Below are 14,279 nucleotides of genomic sequence, written 5' to 3'. Positions count from 1 at the left end.
CCGATTGCCATGATCCGAATGTGTTCTTTCAGCGTGTTTGTGGGTTTCCAAGCATTAAAAAAAAAAAGAAAAAGAAAAAGAAAAAAGTCAGGAATGGGGTTGAGAGGGTCAGGAGAACGAGCACATGTATAAGTCATCACAGATTTATTTTCAAACAGAGAATTTCTGCTTCGATGATTGCTAAAATGTAGCGTCACCTACCAGGGTGAGAGGGAAATAAACTTTAACGTGGAACCTCTCCACTCAACTTTGTTTATTCCTGCGTCTCCTGTTCGCTTCTCCTTTTGACTTTGTGCTATTTAATTGTCGATGGCATCTACGTGCCCCTGCCCCCGCGCCTCTGGTGAATCCCGCGGCTGTACTGTCCTCTCGGAACTCGGGGGACAGAAGGGAGCAAGGGCGATGCGAGGCCTCCAGTGGGAAGCAGCCCAGTGTGTGAGCAGCGAGGGCACGACTCCAGCTGCTCCCCCTCCCCCGCGTGCTCATGTGGGAAAACAAGTTACTGCGGGTTCTGTATGTGAGGGCTTCTGGCATTACACGGTACACGGTAATTCTGAATAAAAGGAAAGAAAAAAAAAAAAAAAAAAAAAAAAAAAACTCATGAGGGCGAGTATAGCGAATTGTCTTTCATTCACCGCGATGACATTTGAGAGAAAGTGGCCGGATATTGAGGTGGTTCAAAGCTCTGCTCGCAGTGTGCCTTTGTCATTCGGGGCGGTGAGTGAACGTGGGAGGGAGGGAAGGTTGCCACCTCTTTCCCTGGGGTGCCCCGAGGGGCAGAACCACGCTGTGTGGAGCGGGGGCGGGAGGAACCGCTCCGGAGGTCTGCGGAGTTTCTTCCCGGCCCGGCCACTCTCGCCAGGACGCACAAACCCACCCCCACAAATGCCGGAGATTCTCGGCATTATATCTGCAGCATCAGCGAGAAAGCGCGGCTCGGCGCAGGCTCAGTGCTCATAGCCGCAGTCCCGGCCGGAGGAGGGGGACTCGGCAGCTCAGCATCTTCGCAGCGGGTTAAGTAGGATTAATACCAAATCCCTATTATATTTACCGAGCAACTTGAATTTATCAAAATTCCCCCTCGCTGTTCTGGAGCTCCGAGAGGAGGAAGTGTAAGATGCCGACATAGCAGCACGCAGGGAATGCCAGCGCACTGCATCACACTGCTCCCCGCACCAGCCACACTATCGCAACCCGAAGATCCCACTATTCCCATCCCTTTGTGCTTTATAATGCGATCGGGACACTGAATGGCTTCGCCAGAGGAAGGGCGGGGTGGGAGAGTTTGTAACCTCCCCGCCATAAACTTTAATCGGATTCGGGGCTGTTGCACTGCGCGGACTCCTCTTGGCCGCGGCTTCTTCCCCGTTGTCCCCTATATCTACTACCGCGGTTTGCTAGGCGAGTGCGTTTTCCAAGCGAATGAGTGATCTCTTTCTCTTGCCATGTGTAGTGTCCCCGTCCCCATCCCCCACTCCCCTCTTGCCCCCCGCCCCGTTCCCGGCCTCCGTACACACACTGCGCCTTTCACACTCGGGCTGCCCCGGCCCCCCTCCCCTTCTCTCTCCTTTGCAGTGTCTTCACATGCAATCTCTCTCTGAATGTGCAATGTCTTTTCTGCTCGGGAGTGCTTCGTCCTTCACAGTGGATTGGTTCCTCTTTCGGAGCAGAGGTAACAGCCCCCCTCCCCCTTCTCCATCATTCCCCCTTCCTCCCCCTCCTCCTTTTCTTCCCCCAGGGCAGGCAAACGGCGTGGGAAATGGGCCCGACGTGCGCTGCATGGTGGATGGCAGCGCCGCTCTCGCTCCACGTGTCCCGGCTGCCTGGAGGGGGCCGGGGTGGCCTGCCCCCCCCCTCCTCATCCCGCTATTTCGTTTCGTGCTGGGGAGATGGGGGGGAAGGGAAGCCCAGCCACCCCCCGGCGCCGCGGAGCGCCAGTCCCAGCGGCTGCGGGAGGGGGAGAACTCCCCCCTCCCCGCCCCCCGGGCAAAGCTGTTGCGCAGCGCAGCCCCCCCCCCGCCCACCCGATGCACACAGACGCCCACACGCGCTCAGACATTTGTCCTCCTGATCTGGTGAGATCAAGTGGGAAGCGGGATCGCCAGCGTAATCGGCTGTAATAAATAAAATAGCCCGAGATACCGGAGATATACAGAGGGGAAATAAGAGCTTGTGTCCTTAAAGGGAACATCTGATAAGGCCACGGAGGTGGCATCGTGCGTGTGGGAAGGAATCCGTCTTGCTGACATTCGCAGCCTGCTGTACGTGGGGAATCCTAAAGCAGGCTGGAAGCTTCCCCGCTCCTCTGCACCCCCAACGCTGCTTTCGGAAGCTCTGCAGAGGGGCTTTCCTATTGTGGCAGTGATTGGAAAGACGGGCTCACGGCTGAGATATGCAGATGCCATTAGCATTTGTTCGGCTGTGTTCCGGCCATCCCTGCACCCTCCGCCCCCAGCCTGGGACGGTTCGGTTCTGCAGGTGGGGAATGTCGGTGCATCCGACCAGAGATTTACCTCTGCTCTGCAGTGGGAGCCAACCTCAAGAGACGGGTTATTTAATCATCTATATAGCTTCGTGCATTAATCAATGCATATTATTATTAGTTTGTGCGCACGCAAGCACGCGCATCAAAGAAGGGGGGAAAAAAACAGGTGAGCTAGGAACTAACATAATTCATAATAATACGAGGAAAAGGTTAAATACAGTAAACATGACAGCAAATTCGAACGCGGGGGAAAAACAACGACAAAAACCCCGCAGAAAGCAGTTTAAACCGTTTGACTGAAGGGAGAAACTAACTCAAGAACTCCACCAAGGGACAAACAGAGGAAATGACACCACAACAGCGCCAAGCCCGCGTTGACCTTTCATCTCTCTAAAGTGTTCCGCCGCTCTGGTGCAGTTCTGCTGTGATCCCTTCACCTTCCTCCCCTCCTTCCGAGCTCCCGAGTTGGCCGCAGTGTTTGCGCGCGGAGGTCGTAGAATTACAAGGAGGGCTGACACTTGCCCAGTGCCTTCCACAGCTTTGCAGAAATGCTCACTGTGTAGCAGCATGAAGTGGACAGAAGTGATTAAATTATTCATTGCAGCCTTTCTGATGGACATTAAAACTTAAGTGTTTAAGTAGGGAAACCAAAGGTTTACTTTTAAGCTGATAATAACTGCATATGTGCTGGTTGAACTGAATGCTGGCTAAATGTGGAACTGGTTACGTTGTTTAAATCCTCTCTCTTTTACTCACTGTAAGCAGTTTGAACTGGATAACACACCACAGTTACTGTCAGAGCAAACAGTGTTTAAATCTTACATAATTATAAGTGCTTGTTCTTAAAGCAGTATTTGAGGTCTGTTCAAAATAAAAGGTTGTTTTCTTGCATCAACATCATTCCACCAACCTGAGTTCTTACATTTACAAAGAATTCTTCCAAGTAACATTAAGTAAAAGTGGTAGTCACTTGATTTTTAAAATTTATTTCTTTCTTTCAGTGTATATTGTCTCTACAAATTGCAGTGATTGAGCTTGAGGCCTTGAGGCTTTTCTTTTCTTTTCTTTTTTTTTTTTTTTTTTTTTGTTTGTTTAAAAAAGTCATAATTCCATAGGATCAGCTCTGAAAGGTCTTTTCCAAGCAGTGTTTTTGGCAGTGGTTCAGGTATTTTTGTTTGTTTGTTTGCTTGTTTGTTTGCTTTTTCAGGTGCCAAAATATCCAAGCATTCAAAATCATGCAGAAATGTTCCCAGCTGTCTTAGTTGGGACAGAATGTAGTGCTTGAAATCAGAAGGAAAATTAATTGAAAAGTTTTTAAATAGAATACAAATTTTCATGAGGAAAGGCAGATATGGGGTATTCTTACACTTTATTGAGAACTACTGGATTTTCTGGATTTGTGGGAATACAAATAAGTGCTGTACACTGCTCCATTAGTTTGTAGAATTTTTTTTTTTTTTTTTAATTTAAACTACTGTTCCATTTCTTTAAATGAAAAACAAAACAAAACAAAACAAAAAATCTATAGGGGAAAAAAAAGTAGTATGCATGAATTCATAGCAAAAACAGGGATATTATGAATCATTAGTATCTAATACTAAGGAGAAACAATGAGATATCCAGGGGAAATAATTAAGGCTGGATCTAATTTAAATGAAATGTATGGAAACCAAGTAGCATGACAAAGAAAGAAAAATGTGTTAATTGTCACTGGAAATGTTAAATGTGTACAGTTTTTACACATACTGGATTCACCAGCACAGAACACCACTGTTAATTTTAGAAATAATGTAGGACGTTTTTTCTACAATGTCTTATATTTTAAAGTGTATATTTTTATATAAATTTAGTAACAACAGTGAGCACATTTAAGGTATCAAAGCACTGTGTAAATTATCTCTGTGAGGTGGAAGGAACTGCAGTGACCTGCTCAGTCACCCAGTAAGCCACTAACAAATGGCTCTTTCCAGGTTCCTCAGACCACAGCTTTGCAATTCTACAGTTTTTGAATGTATCCTGGATTTGGCTCAGTGTTCATCTTTTAATACATGGCAGTTGTTTCCTCTTTATTTTATGGACTGCTGGAAAGTCAAGGCAGCTCATTCTAAAGAGAGTTTAAAACAAATTTGTGTACCAGAGAATGACAGATACAAAGGAAAGTCTTGTATCAAGCAACATGTTGAGTACCAGTAAAAGAGTCATATTGAAATAAAGTTATCCTCCAGTTCCTATTCTGTCTTACTTCTGTCAGCTAATCCTTATACACAGAACTGTATGCACTGTATGTAGGCTTTTCTTTTTTTTTTTTTTTTTTTTTTTTGTGATTTTGCTTCTACATACTGATGAAATTTTCTCAACTTAATTTCATTTTTCACTTCTATGCTCTACGTATATTTATTTATTTATTATCCGGTGTCATCTTTCTGTTGGGTGGAAACAGAAATATCTGAGCAAAATGGCAGCTCTGCAGAGCTCAGAGAAAGAAATTCATGTATTAAAATTCAGGTGCTGTGATGGATAACTGAATTCTGCACAGGTGTATCCTCTTCTGTAAATTAACCACAATATACGTTGTTGGCTGTACCCAAAATGTTATTTTTAAGTTTAGACATATATTCGCTTACTTATTTCTGAACTTTGATGTTTCTGTTTATTAACAGCATGTAATTTTTTTCCCTGATACCTTTGACCCTAATACTTTTTGACCCCAATAGAACTGTGACTATTCACCGAAATGTGTATGGTGTGCTCACTTGCTCCCATCTACTTTTAATGCTGAGCAGGAGGAAGCAATGGTGTGAAAAGTCAGAGGCCCCTGCAGCATTTCATGAACATTCCTCTGTATTGCACAGCTTCATTGAAGAGCTTTTACGCTTGGACAAAATAGGAATTTGAGTCTAGGGAATGTGCTGCATAAATGTAGCCTGTCTTTGTTCTCCTGTTGCCACTTCTGCACTTTTTGTCAGGTACAGAAAGCCATACATTTAAGCCTGCTTCAACTATTTTGAAAAGTTTTGTTTTGGTTTTTTTTTTTTTTTTTTTTTTTTTTTTTTGAGATCATCATTCACATAATTACAATTCTAGCTTCCTTTATAAGAGTAATAAGTGCTGTACAGAGTGGGGTTTTTTGACCTGCAATATATCTACAGGAAGAGAGGTACTGATAAGTTTCCACATTTTTCATCTTCTGATAGAAGCCTGACATATCTTCCAGCTCATTCATTCTGTGAGATGATTAAAAAGTTGCTCAACAAACTAAGCCTCATCCAGGGCTCAGCAGGAAATAACTGCAATCTAAGCATATTAAAGAACAGACAGGGCAAGCAAAGCATACCTCTTTCTTTGCCTTTCAAGATCATGGGAAAAAGAGAAAAGCAGTGTAATATTCTGATAAAACTGGAAGCTAGCAGCAGCTGGTTGATAGGTAAGGATATAGAATCTAATCCAAAGCACACAGAAGTCAATGGAAATACTCTGACTAAATAAGCTTTGCATTAGGCACCTAGGGAGTGAATGATGTTTAAAGTGTTCGTGCAGATTTTAGTCAGATGAGGGAAGAAGAAAGTGATGCACATTCCAATCAAAATAAATGCTATTAAACCACTTGGTATAAATGTTGTTTTGGCTGAGCTGAGTTCACTTTTATGACTCAGAATAAACTGGAAGTAGATCCCTCAGTGCTATGTCCTATAATTTGATAGTGTAAACACTTTGATTATGTAGAAATGTGGATATACATATATGTTTAGAATATAACAATATATATGCAGGTGACTTTTAAAGTCAGTTAGTGCCATTATAATCTGCAGATAAAGTCCTTCTGGAAATATGTTTCCCACATGACTAAAATGCTTTCCTTTTTTTATCTTAAATTTGTTTTAGCAGTTACATACCTATTCTTATGTTGACATTGATCTCAAAGATCAATAGCAGACTATAAACACCTGCAAGCTCTGTTTATTCATTCATGTGTTTACAGAGAGCATTTCCCTCATGTTAGTTTTGTTTGCAAGTTTTTTCAATTTTGTCTCATGAAATAAGTTGTGCATTCCTGACATCAAGCTGATAGTCTTTCCCTTAACTCCACTCTATCTTTAATGAACCTTTGTTTAATACGGAGAACAGGGCCTGTTCAAGGTTTTCCCAAAGAAGATATATGAAATAACATTACACACTACTTTCTTTTCTACTACTTGCTTTTCTAATGTTTCATTTTTAATAGCTACATAATACTTTGGTAGCTGATACTCCTCTAGTTGCTTGCCTCGATCTTCTTCTTTCACTGTCATTTCAGCCTGATGAGATTGCAGTAAAAAAAATAATTACAGTGCTTTTTGTAGCATTTTAAGTTTAATGCTATTTCTATTATAAAAGTCATCAAGGTCATCTGATACTTCCTGTATTTTTTATGATTTTTTTGTGATCCCCAAAATTGAGTTATTGGCAATATACTCCAAGTTTTGTTTATGGTTGTTTTTACGTTTCTTTTGTGATCTTTGATTTAAATATTTAAAAAATCCTCTTGCAGTACTCTCTTTGAAGAACCCCACTGGTATCTCCCACCTGATAATACAAACACATAACAAAATTCATTGTTCTCTCCCAGTTAACTAATTCCTTAACTTCTCAATCTTAACTAACAGTTTTCCCACTGAGACAGCAATTAGCTGTTTTGAAACCCAGTTTGGTAATATCCCCATTTGTTTTGTTTAGAAGATAAACGATTAAATAAAGATACCGGGTGTACGGTGTGATCTACTTGTTGAAAAGTTTAGGTGGGTTTTGTTGTTTTCTTTGTACTTCTGTGCTACTATTCATTCCTTCCCAGAAAATTTACTCTAAAGCTTTATGTTTTAAAACTATCTGAAAATCATATTGAAAGATCTGATTACTTCGTATCTTCAAAACCTGTTCTCAAATACCATTTGCAGTTTTCCTTGAATGCTCATCCTGAAGCACTTACTAAGAATCCATTATCTAGATCCTTCAGTTTCATGAATTAATTCCTTCGGGATTCTGCAGTAAAGGTTATCCAGGTTGTGTGATTTGAGTATTTTGTACTCTTTGAGTTATTTTTCGACGTGATAATTCCTCTTGACTATTGGATTGGATGATCTTGTAGGTCCTTTCCAATCTTGTGATTCCATGATTCTATGATTCTCTTCCACATCCTTAACTTCATTAACTATTTTCCTCATATCAATATCGTGATCCTAGTTGAAAACTGAAACAATATATTCATTTAATTGGACATCTCTTTGTGAATAATTATAAATTCATTACTTTTTGCTAATTTGTTGCATGTTCTGATATTCTGCAAACATGAAGCCATTGCCCTCCTGGCAATATTTAAAATAAGATCTGAAGATTTATGTTTTGTGCTATGTTAAAATCTACAGGGAGATACACTATATGCATATTATGTTCTTCTGTCACTGTATGTGTTTGTGCCTGTCTGTCTATGTATTGTCTACGTATTATCTGTCCTTCATTTTGCACATCTGAATGCATCATAGTAACAGAAGGGGAATGAGAGGGAAAACATAACTGACAAACACTAGATCACTCCAGGACGAAAGAGAATATGTCTGACAAAAAAGGAATTTAAAACTTTCAAAGAGCTGAGTAATGTATAGCTGGAAGAACAAGGTGAAAAGAAACTGCAAACATGCAAGGGTTTGGCATTTTATGAGAAAAGAGCTGTCCTGAATGTCAGATGTCAATCCAAATGGAGAGAAATGTTACCAGTTGCTAGATGTTATCAGTATGAATACACAGGAAGTGATGAGATTTTTAGTTTTAAAATATGCCCTGAGCAATAAGCAAAATTCAGACACTGCAATTCCAAGTATTGGAATTCCAAGTTCCAAGAAAATTCTTCCATTTAGCACCTTAGAAAAGGTTAGAGAGAAAAAATAGAAAGAGAAGAAGAAGAAAGGGATTTTTTTTTTTCATTTTATGAACAAATGCAATTAAAATTTTATAAGAGAGAAATGAGAAAATGCAGATTTCAGAAAGCTGAGGGAGTTCCAATACTCGTTTTAAAATTATGCATCAACACAGTAGGGAGAATCTACTTTTAAACCTAAGTTATTTGTCTTTTACTTATTAACTTTTATTTTTCTTTAAAATCCATTTTGACATTTTTGTACTAAACCATTATTTTTCTCAGAGGATGCTCCATGACACTTATTGCAGATATACTTAATTTACTACAGTTTCAAAAAGTGAAGGCAAAGTAATGAGAAGTTTTCTAGTTTTCATTTAATGTGATATTCCTGGAGAAATAAATGGCTTCACTTAGTAGTAGGACTAATCTGAAAATTAAAAATAAAAATGATAACTTCAATTATTATGACTTTGAGACAGTTCCTACAGCATATCCCCCTTTTTTTTTTTTTTTTTTTTTTTTTTTTTTTTTTTTTTTTTTAAAGTTAATTATTGCATTACTGAGCTTTAGAACATATCTTCTGTCCTCCAGGTCTGAAACCCTGGTTAAGTTAAAAAAAAAAAACAAAAAAATACGGATTCAATGATGTGTTATAACTAAGCTAGATTTTTTTGCCCAAGATTAGATTTACAAAAATCTTATTTAAACACTTTCAGCACTTTCATGCATTACATTATGAACTTAATCTTTTTCAAGAGGTGACCTTTTGTGAGTATTTTATCTGGATAATAAATGCACCCAGATTCATTCAAGTTGTCATCCACTGAAAAACTGAATTTTACATAAAATCAATGGGGAATTCCTACATTTTTAGAAAATAAATTACTCAAAGATTTTGTTCACTTTGGGTGTGGTCCAACATGTGGTTAACTAATAACTTCTTGATAGTTTCTGTTTTTTGCCCAGAAAGTATTCTCTCCAGATTTTATGTGACCTCTCTTCTGGGACATAACAATGTGGAGAGGTAAACTGACAGGTTTAAACACAAAAGGTTGAAAGAGCCAAATAGAGATGAAAAGAAGGATTATTGGCTGCCCTGTGTTTCAGTGATGTCAAAAACTAACTGTGAAATTTATTATAAAATTATCCTATTCATCCTCTTCACAAAGGATGGTACAACTGTTTATATAGCACTTATTCAGCAGAAGAAAATCATATGGGTTTGGTGATGAACCATGCAAGCTTCTTTAAAAGATCGTATGATTTTTAAATATTTTTTTCATTTAATGTAGTTTTTGACTGGGAAATGTTATAACCAAAATTAATACCAAAACTAAAGACTATTGTCAGAAACATCAAGCCATCTACATGTCATCCTTGGTAATTGGCCCTGTCTGAGCACTGGTGTTGGACCAGATGACTCCAGAAGTCCCTTCCAGCCTTTATGATTCTGATTCTCTAACATTACTACTATTGCAAGATTAAACATTCACAAGGTAGGAAATACCAGAATAAAGCTGACCCTGATTCAGATGTCATCACATCATACATTACAGTGTTTGCTAGCAACCCTACTACACATTCACATGCTCTTCTGATATTGCATTGCAATTTGGAATAGTATATAAACAAATAACTTTAAGTACAGATATATATTAAACAGTGAAGCAAATACTTTTCAGTAAGTTAAAACATTTAAGTGTACTTTCATTTAATTCCACAGGACAAATGTGTTATTTTACTTTTAATAAGTAACTATTTAATAAGCTTGATTTTTTCACATTCCCTGTTTATCTCAAGGTCTTATTTCCTGTTCATTGTTGAAATGAAATCATGGACTCAGAATTTTAAAATTTAATATTTTATGATGTACATCACTGCATTGTCTAAACTATTAAAAGAGTAACTGATTTGTGAAGAACTGCATTATCTTCATGGTAGTTATGATTACAGCATTAAAAATGGGAAGCCAGTATGGAAATGAAGATCAAAAATGTCCAAAGATTTAGGGTAGTTAATCTGATTTGTGTTCATATTTTGGAAAATGCTAAGATTTTTGTAGTTTTCACATGTGCAAAGAAAAGCTTTCTCTGACATAAGGTATATTTGGAGACGATCACCGTTCCAGTCTCCGGATTTCATGTAAGAACTCAAATGAAGTCACATTCAAAGTGTTTTGTCTGTAACTTTCTTACCATGGGGAAATTCTGTGGTAGAAGTGAGCGCCAGACTCTGGATTTAAAGTACACAGTTCTAACACTACTAAATGATCTTTTCCTCCTTGATTTCACTTCAGAGAAGGTTATTTCTGTACAACAAAGAAAATAGGGGCATCGCGGAAAAATATAGCTCTAATGAAAGGCTATGTCAGACTATGCAAGTGTGTGGAACTATGATTTCACTTACAACATCATTTCCATAATTTTCTAACTATGAAGTAAGCATTTCATATTATGACCCTAATAAAGTCCTCCTAATATAATTGTATGGCATACAGTGATCTTTACTGCAGACAGGATAGTGAAGATCTCCATCTATACAAAGGAAATGCTTTTTGGTGTAGAACCAGAACCGTAGGAGAAGAAAGAACTGCTATAGGGGGAAAGACACATGAACAAGCATAAGAGGGTGATGCAGAGATGGGAGGACTTCTCAAATGCTGTAGTCTTCTCTCTGATCATCTTTTGCTATAGAAGTATGGTAACATTTGCTAGAAGGGATGATTAAGGCTGTATAGGTTTCACAGACAGAATAAAATTAAGTGGAAAGACTTGAAAGATTCAGACATGAAATCTATTGCATAAAAGGAATTAGAAAGGGTCAGATCCAGAGGGCCAACATAGATGTAATGGCAACTAAGTATAGTTCTATAAACAAAAGTTTGTATGACAAGCTATTTTTCTGAGATTAGGTCAGTTTGGGATATGTTAAATTAGGTTGGAATATCTATATGTAAAAGAGAATACCTTGATCATTTTCCTTCATCCAGGAATATCTCTGTTTTGAAAAACATAAAAGAAATTCAGAAAACTTGAAGTCACCCCCATGTATGGCAAACTTTTTGTTCACTCTGCTAAATCTCAGACAAGAAGAAAACACTCTGAGAAGTTAGTGAAATCAAGAATGTTTTCCTGTTGAAGGAAATGGAAGAAAGTCATAACAGACAAACTGGTTTACCTAGGTCCAATTTCAGAGATTCCTATCCTTGAAATATTTGCACATACATAAAAGTAAGTATATTTGGTTAACTGACAATGGCAAGAAATTATTTGGGGAACAGCTGCTGACAGACGTAAAATTCTATAAACTTCTAGATTTGTCAGTAGGATATGAAAATTGTTTCTCGATGATGTGCACAATATGGTCTTTTTTTTTCTTTTTTTTTTTTTTTTTTTTTTTTTGCAGCTATATTCATCTGCAGAAAGGCTTGGAACTAATAACACACTGCTTTTGTTTCCATTATATATATTTTAAAAGAAAAAATAGCAGCTTTTAGAAAATAATCTTGCTTTCAGATAGTAAGAAGGATTTAATGTCAGCTAATTACCTGTAGAAGAATGAAAGCTTCATTAGTGTTTCTCAGTCTTGCTGGACATTCAAGATCTGAGTCTGAGAATAGCCCAAATGGCAGTGCTTTCTCAACACGTAAGAACTGTCAATACCACAATTCAAGTCCCCTGTAATATCTGACTTGCTGATTCAAAAAAACTGACCCTGGGCCAAGCTGAAGAATAATTAGTCATTAAATAGTGTTTTAAAATTACTACTTTGTTCATTATAAAGGGGAAATAAAGTTTTTGTTTATGCAAGTAAAATTTGTGCTAGTGACTCTCCATTAAACCTCATTGCAAACTGATAAGATGCAAAAACGCTTCATCTTCTTCAGTTCAGTGTGACCTGAGGCATATTTATGAAGAAAAAAGTGTGTCTTTCTAAAAAATGGCACATTTATATTTTAAAAAAGAGATCCGATCTCTCATATTTGATGCACAATTATAATGCAGTCAGAATCTCATGTTTGCATCTTGTTCTTGAGAAGATTTTTTTGGTTGACTGGTTGGCTTTCTTCAGTGTTTTGTTTCCCAGAGCTGTCTACTTTTTATACAAAAATAGCTACATACCAATTTCTGGCGTTCTGAAGTCAATCAGTTGTAAATGTAAGTGTGTATTATGGGACTTTCCTTCACTTTAATGTGGTTAATGAATATGTTCCCATGACTCTTAAACGGTCTGGTGCCTCAGCACATTTTCAAAAGTACTCTATTTGAAGACATTCCCATTTATAATGGTGATTAAATCTCATTTCCCTCAATATCTGCCCTCACTTAGTCTTTTTTAAGGCTTCTCCGGAAAAGAATTATATCTCAGCTGCTGCTCCTGCTCTTAATGCTTCCCTAGTATGAGTAAGAGCAGAAACCAACTGATGCCTCACACTCCTACTCTTACAGAGACAATATGCAGACACTGCACTATCCTCCATTCCTGGCAGAAGAACTCTGAGCTACCATTTCACATTACCTCTGTGCACTTCTGCTGGGTGGTTCTGCTAAAGCGTCAAGCCTTGCTTTAGTCTTTGTGATTTCACGTTTTCTCTGTTGGAACTTAGAGTAAGATCCCCTTAATTTCAAGTTACTGCAGATCCTAACTTAAAAAAAGAAAGTCACCTGAAACAGATAGTCCTCAATGAAGGGACAGACGCAAAATAGAAGGTTATAAAAAGAAGATGAGAAAAGAGGTGAAAGTTATACTATTTGATTGTGCCCTTCACTTGCTGAGTCAGCAGGAGCCAAGAGCTCTGCAGGGGCACACTTAGCCTTCACATTTCTCCACAGAAACCCCATCTGGCCAAGTAAATTGCCAGCAATTGAGAAGCCATGAAGGAAGCAGTATCCAGCTATTCTCAGTTAGTGTGAAGGTTACTGTGTTGTAGGATGTAGTGGGAGAGGAAGCAAGGAAAATGTTACAAAGCTATACCAGTTGCATACAGTAAGGGGAAGCACCAAATGCATGACCAGATTTGGGCTGTTAGCTGCAGTTCTTAGTCCCATAAAGAATTAAATCCTATGGGAGCATTTAACTGCTGTTTTAGAAAGACTCATTTTCAGTGTGATGAAAAATCTTCATGAAGAAAAAAGCTAGAGCAGAGTGAACAGTCAATTTGTACTATAGAATTTGTGTTTGGACTTCAAATTCCAAAACTTCTGCTTATAATCTTTCCACCAAGTTATCTGAACTCATTATCTTGGACATTCACTTGGCTTTTGTCAAGGACCTGTTATTTTAACTTTCTTTTAAAGTGCATAGAAAATTGAATGCCTTCACTGAGTTTCGTAACATACAAGATTCACTCACATGCAGGTGAGATATAACTGAGATATAAAATAAAGAAAAATATCTCAGAATCCCATAAAAGAACAAGACAGTATATGTGGGGAAAACTCTGGAAGATTAATCAGCCTCTAGTTTAATGACTAATTAAAATACCAGTTGTACTTGAGTCTTTGGGTTCAGTGTTTCTCAGTGAGTGAGACTGCTCTCTCTAGTGAAATGTACCAGTACTAAAGGTGAGACATAGAACAGAGTATAAACCATACAATCACAGATTCATTTGAATTAGAAGGAATCCTTAAACATCTTCTAGTCCAACTCCCCTGCAATGAACAGGGACATCTGCAGCTAGATCAGATTGCTCAGAGCAGTTTTTTGTTGCAGTGAGGAATGAATGATTGTTTAGATTCACGATTTCAATCATTTGCATTCAGTCTGAATTATTTGGGTTTCAAGTTTCAACAGGAGAACTTGAATTTTCATTTGAGAATTTTCAATTTAACTGAATGAAATTTGATTTCTTTAAGCCTCCAGAAGCTTTGACTAAATTATGAAAATTGAGGCCTGCATCTAATG

Source organism: Centrocercus urophasianus, unplaced genomic scaffold (genome assembly GCF_019232065.1).
Source record: "Centrocercus urophasianus isolate 14NV4802_14NV808 unplaced genomic scaffold, USGS_Curo_1.0 seq_13, whole genome shotgun sequence".
Classification (NCBI taxonomy): domain Eukaryota; kingdom Metazoa; phylum Chordata; class Aves; order Galliformes; family Phasianidae; genus Centrocercus; species Centrocercus urophasianus.
Note: the sequence above shows the minus strand (reverse complement) of the source record.